The following is a 21,699-nucleotide window of genomic DNA, read 5'->3' as shown; positions in this document are numbered from 1 at the left end:
AATGAACAATTAGTATGTACTCATTAAGTATGTAGTATACCGTATTCGAACACTGCTCAGGTGTACTTACGTATCTCATCTTCTTTAGCCAGCGTAACAATGTAGCAAGCTTTCTCGCGGTAATGAGGAAATTAATCAACAAGCTCGTAAAACTTCGGAGGTAGAATTTGTGCACAAAACATTTTTTTACAAGATATTAGGGCAAGTTGGGTGAAATTGAGGTACGTAAAGCCAGGGTTTTCTTCATAATAAAAAAAGGAAAGTATGTATTTTCCAAGCTATTAATTTACCGGCAACATCCGGATAAATGTTTAGACAACAACGATGAACACATTCCAGACAAACAGTGTCATGCTCTTGGTAGTAATACATTGACGTCGACAGTTATTGTAAGTGGCTCGTTGGTCTAGGGGTATGATTCTCGCTTTGGGTGCGAGAGGTCCCGGGTTCAAATCCCGGACGAGCCCGTATTTTGCCACCGTAGTCCTCACATTTTTTTCAACATTTTCGGTATGTTTGTAGCAAGGACAATTATCATAAACATTTATTCCCTCTAACATTTGCATCGTCTGTCCATGAATTCATCTTGATCTGGAATGTATTTTTAGAGGTTGCTTTACTGATTATGTTGCCAGCCCTGACCTCTAAGACTGAAAGTAGGGCTAATGACACTTGAAAATAAATGTCTAGTCTAAGAAATAGCACATGGGTGGATCTAACCTCACGTTTACCTATTTGCAAATGTTGATTAAAAAAAATGTACAGCTTACTTGCTGTATTATAGCTCAATGAATGACTGTTGTTATAACTGATCTCTTCTGGCCTTCTTCAGTACTGCAATCGCGTGCAGTGAAACAAATGACCTGTAGGCCTAATCTGCCCTACCAAGCAAAACGGCAGTAACTGCTCATTTGGTCGAAAATGAGTTCATGTCATTTTTGCAACCTTAAAATACATGCTTCATCATGTGGACAGATATCCTACCTCTATTTTGTTGTGTTTTTGAGAAAATGGGGGTCATGTGATACTATTTTCTTCCACTAGATGGCATGAATGTTACACCTTTTGCCAAATCAAAGCTACCCTCCATATCAGACATATACAGTTCTTTCCGGTTTTCGTGAGTGTCAGACTACCAGAAATATGCAACACAGCACAATTAATTAAATGCAGCGTGTCCTCGAACAGATGACACAACCCATAAAAATAATAACATGGAGACATTTTATTAAATTGCAGTGTTTTTCCTCCCCAATTCTAAATCACACACTGGGGAATCCAGTCTCTCTCCACTGCAAGATGCCCAGAGTGACACACAGGGACATCAGGTCTCACATCCCAAAATGTGGTTTACTGTGAGGCCTTCACTAATGTGTTCCTCCCCGAAACATCTGCATGAAGTGAACGACTTGGACCCCACCCACCCAAAGATGACACAAGTTTTTTAAAAATGAAACCACAGAGAAAACTGACAGATGGGAGAACAAAAAAGGTAACGAGCAGTGAACATCTTCAGTCTTTCTTTGGCAACTTCATTCCAATCATTTTGATGTTAATGCCAGGTATTTTGCAGGTAAGTTCAGGTACTTTACAAATCTATAAAACAGCCGTTTAACATCCTGGCACATAATGTCAGTTCAAAGTTCATGATTTTCAGGTACTACAAAAATAAAGTACAATAGTGCAGTACCTTTAAACAAAATCCAAAAACACAAAAAAACTGGTGATGAGTACTACAAATCGGTATTATATACTTCCAACTTCTCGCTCAGGAATTCTTCCACACTATCCGTGTTCCACTTGAGGATGCTGAGTTCTTCAGCAATGTTCCCGTTATCGTCCAGCAGCTTTAGTATAGGGTCTGCGCCTCTCACATACTGAAAAAAAAAAAACACAAAAACCACAGGACTATCAGGACTACAGCCAAACAAAGTAGCCATTGTAATACCTATAAGATAATAAAAACTCCCTATACGGTGTAATATTGAAACCATATGGTGTGGCATACATTTACATTTAAGTCATTTAGCAGACGCTCTTATCCATAGGGTTCATTCCATAATGACAGGAGATCATGTTCAAGACAATGTGGTTATTTTCATTCCAAAGTTGTATAAAAAAAAGCTGTGGGAGAAACAACCACTTCTTTATTTGTATTTAACTCAACTAATGAATTGTACTCAACAGGCAAGAGTATCTACAATTCTTGTTGTACCTTAATTTGAAGACCCTTGAACATCTTCGGCTTGTCAGACCTGACAAAAGCTGTGGACACAAAAGGTCAACAATATCAAAGGTCTAATGAATGAATCAATTGGAGGGACAGTTCTATTTTTTAAAAAAAAATTGCACAAAGCTTGTATACAGAAACCGTTGGGAAAACATTATTCGGGTAATCAAGTTAAAAGGGACCACAGTTGTGAACGCGAGCGTACAGCTGTCCGAGGCACAAACGGTGCCGTAAGGCAGAGAGCTCCGAGGCTCTACCCCATACAAAGACAGGCTACAATAACAGACCCTTCACAGCAAACGGACACCAAGATGACAACGGACACCAATAAGAGAGTTACAAGATGGGTGGTCCCGCGACAACACGTTGACACAACTCACCTTGGACTTGAGGGAACCTCCCCAATTTTCATCCACACACTTCCAGGATGGCCCCAGGGTAGAGCTGTGGAGGGGAAAGCACTGTGTTAAGTCCTGTAGTGTGTGGTTGGTCAGGGTGCGGCTCAGGATGTCCATGTTGTTCTACTGGAGGAAGACTAAGACCTGGGAGCTCAGCTCACATCAATAAAAATAAAAAGAAGAAGAAACTTGACTAATATATCAGCTCATCACTAAAACCAGCATAATGACCCCAGACGTCAAGGGCCACAAGCTAGTTCTCCTCCCTGCCTTTTTAAACATACTTGATTACGCCGTGGTAACTAGCAAATCAGTGGTCAGTCAACGATATTAATTCATTCACTAATTGCCAGGGAGAAAGGAAGAACAAAGAAAAAAAAACAGCAGGACTACGACCCTCGAGAATTGGAGCACCTTTGTCCTAAACCAATGCTGAGATTTATCTTCCAAATCCTTCGGCCAATAAAAAATCCAACTACCTTCCTGAATTTTCATATTTTATATACACTGATGCCCACCCACAGTGAAGCTCCTGGCGGTGAGTCGGGATAATGTGATTCTGGGCATTCTGATTCATAAACATGGTAGACAAGGCTCTTCATCAGGGTCATTAAACTGTGAGCCTCTGCATATGGAAGGGTTTTGACGGATGGCAGCTTTGTGGCCCGCTGGTAATCAAAGCTCCACACCAAAACACAATAACTTAGCGGAAATTGGAGTGTCACAGCAGTATTTCACAGGCACACTGTTACTGGGAACAGAAATTAAATTACACCAGCAAGCTTCCTTTTCCTTAAGCCAGGACAGCAAAATGTATTCTCACAACACACTGCATGGGAGGAAGTCACAGTTTTGTTGATTATGGGTGCATATCGACAAAGGCTTGGACACAGACAGGGCTCTAAATGAACATTTTCCATTGGTAGAACTGGTGCTCACAACTTTAAAAAGTTAGGAGCACAACACAATGTTTAGGAGCACAACAGCGGAAATTGGAGTGTCACAGCAGTATTTCACAGGCACACTGTTACTGGGAACAGAAATTAAATTGCTTCCTTTTTTAAGCCAGGACAGCAAAATGTATTCTCACAACACACTGCATGGGAGGAAGTCACAGTTTTGTTGAGCATATCGACAAAGGCTTGGACACAGACTAAATGAACATTTTCCATTGGTAGAACTGGTGCTCACAACTTTAAAAAGTTAGGAGCACCACACAATGTTTAGGAGCACCACACAATGTTTAGGAGCACCACACAATGTTTAGGAGCACCACACAATGTTTAGGAGCACCAGAAAATAGGATTTCTAAATTGATTGAGATTTAACCAATAAACATTTTTAGCTACGTTTGAAATCACATGTGCCCTGTAAACTAATATTTAACCCTGTAAAGACATTTGTTACAAAAAGCAAAAATGATTAAAAAAACATTTGTCATTAGGTTTCTACATACTACCTATTGAGATGCATTACATTGAACATTTTACACTTTAAGAGCGTCAAGTTTATAAGTGACGACATACAAGAGATCAGTCCTTCAAGACAAGTCTGAACTCAGAATTGGAAACTTGTTGTAGAAAGACGAGGGCCGAGTTTCCCACTTGGAAAGTATTAGTAAATCATTAAAAAAAAGAAAAAGTTTGCTCAAATTTGACACTAAAGAAAGATTATTCTATTTACAAAGCACGGCATTGAGTTACAGGCATACATACTATGCTTTGATTGTAAGGGGTGAAAACAAAATGATCTACATCAGATTTTTTTTATAGCATTTTCACCATAAACACAAACATCACTAACATACAGCTATTAAAAAGGTGCAATATACAGAAAACCCTCTGCCATTTCCTGGCAGTGAAATTTTGAATCATTTCAAATAGCAACGTATAGTGTAGAGAATCATTGTACCACCTAAACTACTGTTAAATTATTTTCAGTAACCAAGAATTGTATTTGCAGCTGTTTGAAGCTTGTGTACAAAACCGTAAGTAAAAGATACAAAAACTAAACTTAAGAACAGGAAGCACAGATCTACCGCTTCTTAGACTTGCTTTCAATGAGAATGACAGATCTGTAAACACATTTCTATGTGAATCGAGTCGGGTCGCCCAAGAAGTTACATATTGCAGCTTTAAAATGTCCCCCAATGTTTAAGTAGGCCTAGTCCCTATCAATGTTCTTAAAGGTGTGTGCACGCGATTAAACGTCATCAGTACTTAAAGCTTCAGGCATTCGAAATGTGACTATAGGGAAAATAAACATAACTTGTCCAACAATGTTATGAACACACTAACCATCTGTACTGTTCAAATAACTTTACAAACATAGGGCTACACACTCTCCCTCTCTCACACACACACACACACACACACACACACACACACACACACACACACACACACACACACACACACCCTTTGAAGCATCTCTTTGAGTAGCCTATTCCTTTTCAGTTCCTGTACCATCCAAAATTTGTACCTAGCTAGCTACCACTGACTAGGCTGGGTAACATGACTAGCTAAAAATGTAATTTGTTATTGAACCAAAAAAATAGCAGCTTAGCTGCCCATGCCCCTTAACCGGTTAGTACTATAGGGGCAGTATTTCATTTTTGGATAAAAAGACGTGCCCGTTTTTAGCGCAATATTTTGTCACGAAAAGATGCTCGACTATGCTTGGAATTGATAGTTTTGGAAAGAAGACACTCTGACGTTTCCAGAACTGCAAAGATTTTCACTGTGAGTGCCTTAGAACAAAACCTACAGGCAAAACCAAGATGTTTGAGCGACCAGGAAATCAACAGGATTTCTGATGGCACGTTTTCCATGATCGCCTTATATGGCTGTGAATGCGACAGGAATGAACGGACACTTCCTATCGTTTCCCCAAGGTGTCTGCAGCATTGTGACGTATTTGTAGGCATATCATTGGAAGATTGACCATAAGAGACTACATTTACCAGGGGTCCCGCACGGTGTCTGTGTGGAAATTGGTGCGCAAAAGTCAGGTACCAGTATTTTTCCATCCGAATCTGAGAACAATGCAGGCTTCCAGGAATGGCATTTCAATGAAGAGATATATGACAAAACACCTTGAGGATGGATTCAAACAACGTTTTCCATGTTTCAGTCGATATTATGGAGTTAATTCGGAAAAAGTTTGACGTGTAGGTGACTGAATTTTCGGTTAGTTTCGGTAGCCAAATGCATAGTAACAAAACGGAACGTTGTGTCCTACACAAGCATCTTTCAGGAAAAACTGGACATCTGTTATGTAACTGAGAGTCTCCTCATTGAAACATCTGAAGTTCTTCAAAGGTAAATTATTTTATTTGATCCCTTTGCTGGTTTTTGTGAATATGTTGCGTGCTAAATGCTAACGCTAAATGCTAAGCTAGCTATCACCACTCTTACACAAATTATTGATTTTCTCTGGTTCTAAAGCATATTTTGAAAATCTGAGACGACAGGATTGTTAAGAAAAGGATAAGCTTGAGGATAGGCATATTTATTTCATTTCATTTGCGATTTTTAGAAATCGCTAACGTTGCGTTATGGTAATGAGCTTGAGGCTATGATTACGCTACCGAATACGGTGTGGGTAGGACTAACAGGTTAAAGTTGATGTGGTTGTTCCTGACAAGAAGAACATGGCCGAGCTCTTTAATCACCACTTCATTAAGTCAGGATTCCTATGTGACTCAGCCATGCCTCCTTGCCCGCCCAACATTTCCTCATCTCCCACCCCTTCTAATGCGACTAGCCCCGATGCTCCTCCCTTTTCTTCCCATGCCCCGATACAAAGTTTCTCCCTGCAGGCGGTCACTGAGTCAAAGGTGGTGCTAAAGGAGCTCCTTAAACTTGACCTCAAAAACATTTGGGTCAGATGGTTTTTCTGCCCATATCGTCAACAAACTTATCTCTGACCTTTTTAACCGGTCTTTCCTCTCTGGGGAGGTTCCCATTGCTTGGAAGGCAGCCATGGTTCATCCTGTATTTAAAAGGGGCGATTAATCCTGACTGTTATAGGCCTATTTCTATTTTGCCCTGTTAATCAAAAGGTTTGGAAAAACTTGCCCATCCAACGTTTCCTCACCTCCCACCCCTTCTAATGTGACTAGCCCCAATGGTCCTCTCTCTTTTCCCCCCACTACAAAGTTTCTCCCTGCAGGCGGTCATTGAGTCCGAGGTGCTGAAGGAGCTCCTTAAACTTGACAAAAAAAAAAACATCTGAATCAGATGGTTTAGACCCTTTCTTCTTTAAGGTTGCTGCCCCTCTAATCGACAAGTCTATCTCTGACCTTTTTAACCTGTCTTTCCTCGCTGGGGAGGTTCCCATTGCTTAGAAGGCAGCCACGGTTCGTCCTTTATTTAAAAGGGGAGATCAAGGTGATCCTAACTGTTATAGGCCTATTTCTGTTTTGTCCTGTTTATTGACAAGTTTTTCCAACACTTTCGATAACTGACTGGCTTTCTTGATGTCTACCGTATTATCTCTGGTAAGTGCAACTCATTTAATTTCCTACCTTCGTGTGACTTTTGGCATTGGGTGGAGGCAAGTCGTTTTTCATAGTCAGGGCTGTAGCAGCTTGTTGCAGGTCTCCTGCAGGCCACAACAAGGTGGCCATCAGTCATAGTAGATCTGGACTTGGACTTTATCTTCATATGAGAAAATGCAGACTCAAGAGGTAGGTTGAGAGCACATCTTATGTTGGGATACTTCTCCTCCAGCAGTAGCTCCCAGAACTCTTCATCTCAGTGGTTACCCTGGATTTCAGCTGAATGTCATCTTGAAGGGTGAGAATTTCAGTTTCTGCTATAGCTGTGTCCAACTGAAAAAGTGATCCCATTATGTCTGTGCCAAACGGCAAGCACATTTAAGCGGCAATAGACTCAAGCAAAGTCAGTGAAACGATTGTCAAACTCATGATGAGATGCTCTAGGACTTCCAGTTAACGTGCACTGCTGTATCCTGACGCTCAAGTTCTGAATGCATGTGTTGAAAGTGCAGGTCCTTCCGTTGCAGCTTTCTTGTGAGCAGTTGTAGTTCTCAGTTGTAGTTCTCAGTTGTAGTTCTCAGTTGTAGTTCTCAGTTGTAGTTCTCAGTTGTAGTTCTCAGTTGTAGTTCTCAGTTGTAGTTCTCAGTTGTAGTTCGCCTTTAAAAAGTGTTTCACAGAGCTGATCATGTTGATGACACGTTTGCCTTTTCCTTGCAGCTCTACACTCAATTCATTAAAGCATGCAAGTTAGGTCAGTGAGAAGAGCTAAATCCAGAAGCCACCGTGTGTCCTCCCAGCTGTGCATATTCTGCATTGGAGAACTTGAGAAACTCATCGATTTCAGGCAACATGTGCAGCAGCAGGCCTGTGTGCTCCGCTTCAGTCTCTTCTATGTGAGGACGCGGAATTAGCCTCCGTTGGAGGCTTTTTTTTTTTAGAAGGGTCCGTGAGGAAATAGAAGGGTCCGTGAGGAAATAGAAGGGTCCGTGAGGAAATAGAAGGGTCCGTGAGGAAATAGAAGGGTCCGTGAGGAAATAGAAGGGTCCGTGAGGAAATAGAAGGGTCCGTGAGGAAATAGAAGGGTCCGTGAGGAAATAGAAGGGTCCTTGAGGAAATAGAAGGGTCCTTGAGGAAATAGAAGGGTCCTTGAGGAAATAGAAGGGTCCTTGAGGAAATAGTTTACCTGGTGCTTCCCTCTTCAACACAATTTTCAGTTGGCTCTCATTCAACTGACTCACTTACTAGGCAGGTTAGCGTGAGAGCGCGTGATGCAACGACGAGAGGGAGCGGCTCCCTCTGCGGGCCAAAACAAGCACAACACCCCTGGACTATAAATACTGTAAATTACAACCTGCCCAAAAATTTGGTCTCTCCCTCCCTCCACAGGAAACCCAAACATGAGCAAAAACAGTACTATTAACACAGAAATTACTACCCCTTTTTCACAGCAACAATTGCCCGTTATCTTTGAGGTTACAGACAAACTAGGACCAATAATAGTAGTCTGCCTCCGACTTCATCAGAAATGTGCCCATACTATTATAGAAATTATTCAATACAATACCAACCCTTTTGACCTGGGGGGGGGGGGTATTTATTTAATGCATTAATACTGCCATTGTGCTTCGATAACGCACAATTAATAGAAGATGGTACCATATGATAATTATTAGTACCATTTTTCATAATTACGCATTACCATGGCAGAATGTATAATGCAGGTTAAAACCATGGAATAGCCATGATCCACAACTACCATGGTATAAAATTAAGCAATAACATTATTATTATTGTGCATGGCAGTAACACCATACTTCAAGGCTAAAACCATGGTACATTTTCATGAGTCAGACTATACCATGGTATAAGTACCATAGTAGTAGTACCATATTGAAATAACCATGCCCATCCCTAATGTCATGCCCATTTTTTGGGGCATTTTCTAAAACCCTTTTGAGTAAAAACTCATTAGAATGGGCCAAAACCCAAAAGGCCATTGCTGGCTTGCTCCACTAATGGAACTGGAGCGACAGTAATATGAGCCGGCAGAGAGGCAGTAGGGCCGTAGGTGCAACTGAAAGATAATTTCTGGGCAAACAGAGAGATTTGATTGACAAAATGTCCTCTATGCTCGCCGAGGCTCATTAAAACAACACAAAGTACGTTCGCAAATATTAATAATGCAGCAGAATGTAGTAGTGCCATCTCCCAGGTCTCCTAAGGATTAAGACGAGGGGCAGAAATGGGATGTTTTTAGCTCAACATGGAAAATGGCAACCACAGCCTTACAGTACATGTTGTCGTTTGTGGCACAGTTGACAAAGAGGGTGGCGCTCTTCAAGGTTCCCATACAGGGTATAAACGTATGCACTTACTGTAAGTCACTTCAGGAAAAGTGTTTGCCAAGTGGCATATAATTATACATCACAGGACTGAGGTAATAATCAAGAAGTGACGTGAGGTGTGCTGCTGCTCACACTGCTCTCTGTAGGCTTGCTCTCCTAAGTAGTGTTGCTAGGATACCACAGCACGTGGGCTTAGTTTAATCAAGCAGAAATGACAGTTTTGTACTCCACCACCTGAAATCAGCTTTTAGTCTATTTGAGTACTCGAAGGCTTGTTAAGAATAGAGTGGCGCCGGACTGAGATGGCCGCCTCGCTTCGCGTTCCTAGGAAACTATGCAGTTTTTTGTTTTTTTTACGTGTTATTTCTTACATTAGTACCCCAGGTCATCTTAGTTTTCATTACATACAGTCGAGAAGAACTACTGAATATAAGATCAGCGTCAACTCACCATCAGTACGACCAAGAATATGTTTTCCGCGACGCGGATCCTGTGTTCTGCCTTACAAACAGGACAACGGAATGGATCGCATGCAGCGACCCAAGGAAACGACTCCGAAAAAGAGGGAAACGCGGCAGTGTTCTGGTCAGACTCCGAAAAAGGGCACATCGCGCACCACTTCCCAGCATTCTTCTTGCCAATGTCCAGTCTCTCGACAACAAGGTTGATGAAATCCGAGCAAGGGTGGCATTCCAGAGGGACATCAGAGACTGCAACGTTCTCTGCTTTACGGAAACATGGCTTACTGGAAAGACGCTATCCAGGGCGGTGCAGCCAACGGGTTTCTCCACGCATCGCGCGGACAGAAACAAACATCTCTCTGGTAAGAAGAGTGGCGGGGCGTATGCCTCATGACTAACGGGACATGGTGTGATGAAGGAAACATACAGGAACTCAAATCCTTCTGTTCACCCGATTTAGAATTCCTCACAATCAAATGTAGACCGCATTATCTTCCAAGAGAATTCTCTTCGATTATAATCACAGCCGTATATATCCCCCCCAAGCAGACACATCGATGGCTCTGAACGAACTTTATTTAACTCTTTGCAAACTGGAAACCATTTATCCGGAGGCTGCATTCATTGTAGCTGGGGATTTTAACAAAGCCAATCTGAAAACAAGACTCCCTAAATTTTATCAGCATATCGATTGCGCAACCAGGGGTGGTAAAACCTTGGATCATTGTTACTCTAACTTCCGCGACGCATATAAGGCCCTGCCCCGCCCCCCTTTCGGAAAAGCTGACCACGACTCCATTTTGCTGATCCCTGCCTACAGGCAGAAAATTAAAACAAGAGGCTCCCACGCTGAGGTCTGTCCAACGCTGGTCAGACCAAGCTGACTCTACACTCCAAGACTGCTTCCATCACCAGGACTGGGACATGTTTCGTATTGCGTCAGATGGAAATATTGACGAATATGCTGATTCGGTGTGCGAGTTCATTAGAACGTGCGTCGAAGATGTCGTTCCCATAGCAACGATAAAAACATTCCCTAACCAGAAACCGTGGATTGATGGCAGCATTCGCGTGAAACTGAAAGCGCGAACCACTGCTTTTAATCAGGGCAAGGTGTCTGGCAACATGACTGAATACAAACAGTGCAGCTATTCCCTCCGCAAGGCTATTAAACAAGCTAAGCGTCAGTACAGAGACAAAGTGGAATCTCAATTCAATGGCTCAGACACAAGAGGCATGTGGCAGGGTCTACAGTCAATCACGGACTACAAGATGAAATCCAGCCCAGTCACGGACCAGGATGTCTTGCTCCCAGGCAGACTAAATAACTTTTTTGCCCGCTTTGAGGACAATACAGTGCCACTGACACGGCCTGCAACGGAAACATGCGGTCTCTCCTTCACTGCAGTCGAGGTGAGTAAGACATTTAAACGTGTTAACCCTCGCAAGGCTGCAGGCCCAGACGGCATCCCCAGCCGCGCCCTCAGAGCATGCGCAGACCAGCTGGCCGGTGTGTTTACGGACATATTCAATCAATCCCTATACCAGTCTGCTGTTCCCACATGCTTCAAGAGGGCCACCATTGTACCTGTTCCCAAGAAAGCTAAGGTAACTGAGCTAAACGACTACCGCCCCGTAGCACTCACTTCCGTCATCATGAAGTGCTTTGAGAGACTAGTCAAGGACCATATCGCCTCCACCCTACCTGACACCCTAGACCCACTCCAATTTGCTTACCGCCCAAATAGGTCCACAGACGATGCAATCTCAACCACACTGCACACTGCCCTAACCCACCTGGACAAGAGGAATACCTATGTGAGAATGCTGTTCATCGACTACAGCTCGGCATTCAACACCATAGTACCCTCCAAGCTCGTCATCAAGCTCGAGACCCTGGGTCTCGACCCCGCCCTGTGCAACTGGGTACTGGACTTCCTGACGGGCCGCCCCCAGGTGGTGAGGGTAGGCAACAACATCTCCTCCCGCTGATCCTCAACACGGGGCCCCACAAGGGTGCGTTCTGAGCCCTCTCCTGTACTCCCTGTTCACCCACGACTGCGTGGCCACGCACGCCTCCAACTCAATCATCAAGTTTGCGGACGACACAACAGTGGTAGGCTTGATTACCAACAACGACGAGACTGCCTACAGGGAGGAGGTGAGGGCCCTCGGAGTGTGGTGTCAGGAAAATAACCTCACACTCAACGTCAACAAAACTAAGGAGATGATTGTGGACTTCAGGAAACAGCAGAGGGAACACCCCCCTATCCACATCGATGGAACAGTAGTGGAGAGGGTAGCTAGTTTTAAGTTCCTCGGCATACACATCACAGACAAACTGAATTGGTCCACTCACACTGACAGCGTCGTGAAGAAGGCGCAGCAGCGCCTATTCAACCTCAGGAGGCTGAAGAAATTCAGCTTGTCACCAAAAGCACTCAAACTTCTACAGATGCACAATCGAGAGCATCCTGGCGGGCTGTATCACCGCCTGGTACGGCAACTGCTCCGCCCTCAACCGTAAGGCTCTCCAGAGGGTAGTGAGGACTGCACAACGCATCACCGGGGGCAAACTACCTGCCCTCCAGGACACCTACACCACCCGTTGTTACAGGAAGGCCATAAAGATCATCAAGGACATCAACCACCCGAACCACTGCCTGTTCACCCCGCTATCATCCAGAAGGAGAGGTCAGTACAGGTGCATCAAAGCTGGGACCGAGAGACTGAAAAACAGCTTCTATCTCAAGGCCATCAGACTGTTAAACAGCCACCACTAACATTGAGTGGCTGCTGCCAACACACTGTCATTGACACTGACCCAACTCCAGCCATTTTAATAATAGGAATTGATGGGAAATGATGTAAATATATCACTAGCCACAATGCTACCTTATATAATGTTACTTACCCTACATTATTTATCTCATATGCATATGTATATACTGTACTCTACATCATCGACTGCATCCTTATGTAACACATGTATCACTAGCCACTTTAACTATGCCACTTTGTTTACTTTGTCTACACACTCATCTCATATGTATATACTGTACTCGATACCATCTACTGTATGCTGCTCTGTACCATCACTCATTCATATATCCTTATGTACATGTTCCTTATCCCCTTACACTGTGTATAAGACAGTAGTTTTGGAATTGTTAGTTAGATTACTTGTTGGTTATCACTGCATTGTCGGAACTAGAAGCACAAGCATTTCGCTACACTCGCATTTAACATCTGCTAACCATGTGTATGTGACAAATACAATTTGATTTGATTTGGTGCTCCTGCTTTAACTGCAACATTTTACCAAGTTTCAAACACGTAAGGGGCACGTAAGCTGCAGTGGCGGTCGTTGCCGTTTAAGATGAGGGAGTAGGGCTGTTCAAGTGTGACCGTATTACTGCCACACCGGCGGTCACGAGTCATGATGGCAGTCAAATTCAACGTGTCCGTTTAGTCACGGTAATTAGGCTTCTGCAAGCTCTGACGCGGATGGTCATTAGTAGCCTACCAAACCTGCTACTCCTCACTATTGTCTCTCTAATCACTCTGACATCAAAGCAAATGTCATGTAAAAGAGAGGCCATGAGGTCATGTTGCACAACAATTCTATAGGCTATGCAATTGCATGAGAAAACCGAGTTCAATGGCCTCTATTAGAAAGAGGATCCCATCAGGGTTTAGAGATGTTAACCGTAAGGTTGCAAGATTGAATCCTCGAGCTGACAAGGTAAAAATCTGTCGTTCTGCCCCTGAACAAGGCAGTTAACCCACCATTCCTAGGCCATCAATGAAAATAAGAATGAGATCTTAACTGACTTGCCCAGTTAAATAAAACTGTGTGTAATATTACATAAAAAAATATATATATATTAAATCGGCTAAACCTGTGTCCAAAAATACCGATTATTATGGAAACTTGAAATCGGCCATTCCGATTAAATCGGACGACCTCTAGTAGACCATTGCAAAAACATTGTGTATTAATCAATTATTTGGTGTAGTGAATATATTTGATAGTTTTATCTAAAAAGGATGACTTTAATGTTTTCACAATTGTTATGAAATTCCTCTGAGAAGCCTCCACTGGTCAGCTGATAATGGTGAAAAGACCCAAAGATTATCTTCCCAGCAATCATAGACTACAGCGAACTAATAATAAACAGGGCTGAGCAATATGGACAAAAATCCATATAACTGAATCTCTGGTGGTACTATACTCTCCGAATGCACTGTGGGTCACAAATTAAAAGATAAAACCCACACACAGTAGCAATATATGAATCTAACAGTACATTTGCTATCCAACTAAGAGCTGAGAGCATCCTCTTTCCAGCTGTGACAAGAGGATAGCTGCGTTTCCCCAGAAATTGGATTTTAAAATGTTACTCAATCATAACACTTAAGGAGCATTTGTCTCTCTGGGAAATGAGAGTGTGTGACTCTCTCGACACAGCAGCAGGCTCCGGCGAAACAGGTACATGGGCAGGCAGACACTTTCGTTACAGGAATCACGACGATAAAGTAGTTTACTGTTTTAAATCATGGTTTTAGCCTCCGGGAAGAAAAATAGGCCGTTTTTAGTGAGGTGAATGTACAGCCCACACAAATGCAACCAATTAATTGATTGTCAAAAGGTCGTAAAACGGGACTAAAGGGTTGTAGTCTGGAGCCCTGCCTTGTAGGCTTTTCACGATACGCAGTACTCTAACTTTTGTTTCACTTCAATGAAAACGGGCTCCATCTTTGCAATCAACACTAGCCTAGGCAAAGGCTCCTCTCTCGCTTTCACTCTCTCCTCAGCAGCAGAGCAGCCCCAGACAATTTATTTTATTGGCCAAAAGCCAACAATTACCTGCTAACGGAAACTCTATGCCCCAGTGGCTTTCCATAGCACCCCTACACACATCGTGGGGCGCTCTGTCCATTGTGCTGACGGCGCAAAAAAAATAAAAATCGGTATTCTCTTCGCTAACCTGTCACTCATTCATTTAAACTTTTTTTCTATTTTTATACAGGGACATAAAACTGAGGGGGCACAAGTTTCAACTGAGGGAGCTACGCCCCCTTTTGCCCCATCGTGGAGCCAGGTATGTGCTGATATACAGTGAATTCAGAAAGTATTCACACCTTGACTATCTCAAAACATTGTGTTACTGTGCCTGAATTTAAAATGAATTAAAAATGTAGTTTTTTTGGTCACTGGCCCCATAATGTCAAAGTAGAATTACGTTTTTCAACATTTTTACAATTAATAAAGAAAATCTGAAATGTCTTGAGTCATTAAGTATTTAACCCCTTTTGTTATGGCCTAAATAAGTTCAGGAGTAAATATTTGCTTAACAAGTCACATAATAAGTTGCATGGACTCACTATGTTCAATAGTGTTTACAATGATTGAATGACTACCTCATCTCTGTACCCCACACATACAGATAATTGTAAGGTCCCTCAGTTGAGCAGTACATATCAAAGTCAGATTCAACCACAAACATCAGGGAGGTTTCCAATATCTTGCAAAGAAAAGCAGACATTTAATATCCCTTTGAGCATGGTGAAGTTCTTACATGTTATATGGTGTACCTATACACCCAGTCACTGCAAAGATATAGGGGTCCTTCCTAACCCAATTGCCGGAGAGGAAGGAAACCGCTCAGGGATTTCACCATGACGCAAATGGAGACTTCAAAACAGTTACAGAGTTTAATGGTTGTGATAAGAGAAAACTGAGAATGGAGCAACAACATTGTAGTTACTACACAATACTAACCAAATTTACAGAGTGAAAAGGAAGCCTGTACAGAAGACAAATATTCCAAAACATGCGTCCTGATTACAACAAAAAGCTAAAGTAACACTGCAAACATTAAAAAAAATCCTGAATACAAAGTGTTATGTTTGGGGCAAATCTAATACATTACTGAGTACCACTCTATATATTTTCAAGCATAGTGGTGGCTGCATCATGTTATGGGTATGCAATCGTTAAGGACTGGGGAGTTTTTCAGGATAGAAATAAATAAAATGGAATGAAGCTAAGCACAGGCAAAACCCTGGTTCAGTCGGCTTTCCACCAGACACTGGGAGATGATTTCAATGCTATTCATTGACTACAGCTCAGCGTTCAACACCCTCAAAGCTCATCAATAAGATAAGGACCCTGGGACTAAACACCTCCCTCTACAACTGGATCCTCGACTTCCTGACGGGCCCCCCCAGGTGGTAAGGGTAGGTAACAACACATCTGCCACGCTGATCCTCAACACAGGGGCCCCTCAGGGGTGCGTGCTCAGCCCCCTCCTGTACTCCCTGTTCACTCATGACTGCACGGCCAGGCACAACTCTAAAACCATCATTACATTTGCCGATAACAACAACTGATCACCGACAACAACAAGACAGTCTATAGGGAGGAAGTCAGAGACCTGGCCGTGTGGTGCCAGGACAATAACCTCTCCCTCAACATGATCCGGACAAAGGAGATGATTGTAGACTACAGGAAAAAGAGAACCGAGCACACCCCCATTCTCATCAACGGGGCTGCAGTGGAGCATGTTGAGACGTTCAAGTTCCTTGGTGTCCACATCACCAACAAACTAGAATGGTCCAAGCACACCATGACAGTCGTGAAGCGGGCAGGACAAAACCTATTCCCCCTCAGGAGACTGAAAAGATTTGGCATGGGTCCACAGATCCCCAAAAGTTATACAGCTGCACCAACGAGAGCATCCTGACTGGTTGCGTCACTGCCTGGTATAGCAACTGCGTGGCCTCCGACCAAAAGGCACAACAGAGGGTAGTGCGTACGGCCCAGTACATCACTGGGGCCAAGCTTCCTGCCATCCAAGACCTCAATAACAGGTGGTGTCAGAGGAAGGCCCTAAAAATTCTCAAAGACTCCAGCCACCCTAGTCATAGACTGCTCTCTCTGCTACCGCACGGTAAGAGGTACCGGAGCGCTAAGTCTAGGTCCATAAGGTTTCTTAACAGCTTCTACCCCCAAGCCTTAAGACTCCTGAACATCTAATCAAATGCAGTGCCCCCACCCCCCCCCCCCCATTATTTTCCACCACTGCTACTCTCTTATCTATGCACACTCACTTTAATAACTCTTCCTTCACGTACATATTACCTCAATTAACTAGTCTAACAGCTGCCCCCGCACATTGACTCTGTACTGGTACCCCCCTGTGTAGTCTCGCTATTGTTATTTTACTGCTGCTCTTTAACGACTTGTAACTTTTATTTGTTATTCTAACATGTATCTATGCCACTTTGTTTACATACTCATCTCATATGTATATACTGTACTCAATACCATCTACTGTATCTTGCCTATGCTGCTCTGTACCATCACTAGCCACTTTAACTATGCCACTTCGTTTACATACTCATCTCATATGTATATACTGTACTCGATACCATCTACTGTAACTCAGGGGGTTGAATACAAGATAGTTTTTTTATCCTTTTTTTTTCAAATGCTCAAATTGTTCTTCAACTTTGACAGAGTATTTTGTGTAGATCATTGACAAAAAAAACAACTAAGTTCATCTTAATCCCACTTTGTAACAACTAAATGCAAAAAAAAAAAAAAATCAAGGACTGACCGGGTGAAACTCAGGCTATTGATGAGCTTCCAGCACATTATTTTCACCTGAAAATGATTTTCCAGTAAGTGCAGATGAATGGACAGAAACAACAACAATTGATATACCCATAGATAAACAATGCAGCCTAATGTCTTACCTTCCTGGACTCCATATTGACCTCCTGTTGGCAGCACTGTTTGCAGACAGGCTGGATGGAGATCAGGCTGAACTCCCCCAGCAGGTCACAGGAGCTGCACAGGAGGTTGCTGGAAAAGCCCAGCTCCCTGCATGACTCTGAGGACAAGTTGGCTCCATATGCTGACAGCTGAGCAGGAGACAATGGGAAACGTTGGATTGGTTGTCACATCACTTATTCTTAAATGCATCTCAATTTAGCCACAACAGTGTCACAAGATAGAGTATGGGCTGGCATACCAATCAGTAATGTGGAGGAATCTCATTCATTTTTTATTTATTTAACTAGGTAAGTCAGTAAAGAACCAATTATTATTTACAATGGATAGGCCTACCAAAAGGCAAAAGGCCTCCTACGGTGATGGGGGTAAAAACAACTAATAATAAATAAAGGACAAAACATACATCACGACAAGAGAGACAACATAAAGAGAGACCTAAAACACCAGACTGGCAGCAACACAACATGGTAGCAGCACAACATGGTAGCAACACAACATGGTAGCAGCACAAAACAGGGTACAAACATGGTTGGGCACAGACAACAGCACAAAGGGCAAGAAGGTGGAGACAACAATAGGTCACACAAAGCAGCCACAGCTGTCAGTAAGAGTGTCCATGATTGAGTCTTTGAATGGAGAGATTGAGATAAAACTGTCCAGTTTGAGTGTTTGTTGCAGCTCGTTCCAGTCGCTAGCTGCATCGAACTGAAAAGACGAGCAACCCAGGGATGCGTGTGCTTTGGGGACCTTTAACAGAATGTGACTTGCAGACTAGGTGTTATAAGTGGAGGATGAGGGCTGCAGTAGATATCTCAGATAGGGAGGAGTGAGGCCTAAGAGGGTTTATAAATAAGCATCAACTAGTGGGTCTTGCAACAGGTATACAGAGATGACCATTTTACAGAGGCGTATAGAGTGCAGTGATTGGTGGCAAATCTGATGGCCGAATGGTAAATCAAATCAAATTTTATTGGTCACATACACATGGTTAGCAGATGTTAATGCGAGAGTAGCGAAATGCTTGTGCTTCTAGTTTCCGACCGTGCAGTAATATCTAACAAGTAATCAAACAATTTCACAGCATCTACTCGAGAGCACCCTTACCTGCCGATCTATAAATTACGTCTCCGTAATCTAGCATGGTCATCTGAATCAGGGTTAGTTTGGCAGCTGAGTTGAAAGAGGAGCAATTACGACAGAGGAAACCAAGTCTAGATTTAACTTAAGCCTGCAGCTTTGGTATGTGCTGAGCGAAGGACAGTGTACAGTCTAGCCATACTCCCAAGTACTTGTAGGAGTTGATTACCTCGAGCTCAGAACCCTCAGAGGTAATAATCACACCTGCAGGGAGAGGGGTATTATTCTTACCAGACCACATGACCTTTGTTTTGGAGGTGTTCAGAACAAGGTTAAGGGCAGAAAAAGCATGTTGGACACTAAGAAAGCTTTGTTGTAGAGAGTTTATCCCAAAATCTAGGGACGGGCCAGCTGAGTAGAAGACTGCATCATCTGCATATAAATAGATGAGAGAGCTTCCTACTGCCTGAGCTATGTTGTTGATGTAAATTGAGAAGAGTGTGGAGCCTAGGATTGAGCCTTGGGGTACTCCCTTGGTGACAGGCAGTGGCTGAGACAGCAGATGTTCTGACTTTATACACTGCACTCTTTGAAAGAGGTAGTTAGCAAACCAGGCCAAAGACCCCTCAGAGACACCAATACTCCTTAGCCGGCCCACAAGAATGGAATGGTCTACTTTATCAAAAGCTTTGGCCAAGTCAATAAAATTAGCAGCACAACATTTCTTAGAATCAAAGGACAACAGTGACATCATTGAGGACCTGGAAGGTTGCACTAACACATCCATAACCTGAGCGGAAACCAGATTGCATAACAGAGAGAATACTATAGACATCAAGAAAGCCAGTCAGTTGACTTTTTTCCAACGCTTTTGATAAACAGGGCAAAATAGAAATAGGCCAATAACAGTTAGGATCAGCTTGATCTCCCCCCTTTAAATAAATGACAAACTGTGGCTGCCTTCCAAGCAATGGGAACCTCCCCAGAGAGGAGAGACAAGTTAAAAAGGTCTGAGATAGGCTTGGCGATGATAGAGGCATCAACATTAACCTCTCTTGGGTAGGTGGCAGTATTTAGAATTTTGGATGAATGAGGTGCACAATGTAAACTGCCTGTTACTCAGGCCCAGAAGCTAGGATATGCATGGTAGTATTGGATAGAAAACACTAAGGTTTCCAAAACTGTTAAAATAATGTCTGTGATTATAACAGAACTGATATGGCAGGCGAAAACCTGAGGAAAATCCATCCAGGAAGTGGGATATTTTTGATGTGGGTACTTTACTATTAAATTCAGTATGTGTTTGGATTGGACCCAAATTCCAGTTCCTATGGCTTCCACTAGATATCAACAGTCTTTAGACATGGTTTCAGGCTTGTATTCTGAATAATGAGGAAGAATGAGACCATTCTTTCAGTGGAGTCTAGAATGAACCAGATCTGTTTTGAGCGCGTGACCCGATTGCGTGCCGTTTGTCGTTTTTCCTTTCTATTGAAGACGCTATTGTCCGGTTGAAATATTATCGATTACTTAGACAATAGACAACCCGAGGATTAATTTCTTTACTTGGTCTTAAAATGTTTCTATGCTTTTGTATGCGGGGCACTGTCCTCAGATAATCGCATGGCATGCTGCTGCTCCAGTTTCAACTGTTCTGCCTTACTATTATTCAACCATGCTGGTCATTTATGAACATTCGAACATCTTGGCCACGTTCTGTTATAATCTCCACCTGGCACAGCCAGAAGAGGACTGGCCACCCCACATATGCTCTCTCTAATTCTCTCTTTCTTTCTCTCTCTCGGAGGACCTGAGCCCTAGGACCGTGCCCCAGGACTACCTGACAGAGGGGATCAAGCTGATTCCATACCATTTTACAGAGACCAGTTCATCTCAAGTTTTTTTAGCAAGCTTCTACGACAAATCAGGACAGTTCCTTTCATTTCATTCTCCATTACCAACACAAAGTAGTGTTGTGGAAATTCCGGTCATAAACATTAATTTATATACACATCATTGGGTCGTGTGCATGTAACCAGTTTAAATTATCGCGTTCATCTTCACAGAAGTACAACAATGAGGTTATAATGTTTGCATAATCTCAGCTGCTGACTGTCTCGCCGTGGTTGGCTCTTCCCTTTGTCACTTCAGTCCGTCATCTATCACAACTCGCGTTAAATCGGGTGTGCGTTAAAGTGCAGTATGTAAGGGTTAACGTTTTGAGATGTCTTGTCATTTGTTCCTAACGTTAGCTTGGTGAACGAATCAACTTTAGTAAACCCGGTGCGATTTTTGATAAACCACGTCATTCGTTTCAAGATAACTACACTGTCGGTAAACGCTGTGCTATGTATACGTGTGGATATTCTTATTTTTGTTGATTAAACCTACCGTTTGTATGAGAGAAAGAAGCCACAGGAGATACACCTCCCCAGACATTTTGGAGATTGCTTTGTCAGGGAAGGAAATTGAGGACCCATTAAATGTAGGAAGTAGTACTGCCAACTGCCTGATGTCCTGTAAATTACAATATACACGCTTTTTTGGGGTTCTCTTTACATTCAACACACTGTGATTTTATATTCGCAATAATAATATCTGATTGTCTGTCTAAAAGTTGTGATTTTGTAATTTGTCTTCCTCTTCTCATATGGCTAACAGAAAGGCACCTTTGACTTTTCTTCTGTGATCAGACGCAGTTACATTTCCATTCGCACGTGGACACCGCCCCCTGTAGCCAAGATCAAGAACTGTTTCAAATGTGTCCAATCCCGTTACAACACACTTGACTGTTGACCAATGAAAAGCCTATCCAATTTAGTGGACTGTTGGTTCCACCAATAGGGATTTTGTAACTAATATAAATCATCCGACGAAGATAGG

General features: G+C 42.8%; 1 non-coding gene and 1 pseudogene across 2 annotated transcripts; one reads left to right on the top strand and one right to left on the bottom strand.

Annotated features, from left to right (window-relative positions):
• Positions 1 to 395: 395 nt before the first annotated feature.
• On the top strand, positions 396 to 467 carry trnap-ugg. Its single transcript has one exon. It is a non-coding gene; the product is annotated as a tRNA-Pro (tRNA).
• A 740-nt stretch (positions 468 to 1,207) lies between these two features.
• Positions 1,208 to 21,363, bottom strand: LOC124010138 (annotated as a pseudogene). Its single transcript, XR_006834372.1, has 5 exons — positions 21,208 to 21,363; positions 17,700 to 17,867; positions 2,611 to 2,674; positions 2,216 to 2,265; positions 1,208 to 1,877 (listed from the first exon to the last, which is right to left on the bottom strand). The product of XR_006834372.1 is annotated as a selenoprotein F-like (transcript).
• Positions 21,364 to 21,699: the final 336 nt, after the last annotated feature.

The sequence above is a fragment of the Oncorhynchus gorbuscha genome, linkage group LG22 (genome assembly GCF_021184085.1).
Source record: "Oncorhynchus gorbuscha isolate QuinsamMale2020 ecotype Even-year linkage group LG22, OgorEven_v1.0, whole genome shotgun sequence".
Classification (NCBI taxonomy): domain Eukaryota; kingdom Metazoa; phylum Chordata; class Actinopteri; order Salmoniformes; family Salmonidae; genus Oncorhynchus; species Oncorhynchus gorbuscha.
The sequence above is the reverse complement of the archived record's forward strand: the minus strand, read 5'-3'. Positions and strand labels throughout refer to the sequence as shown.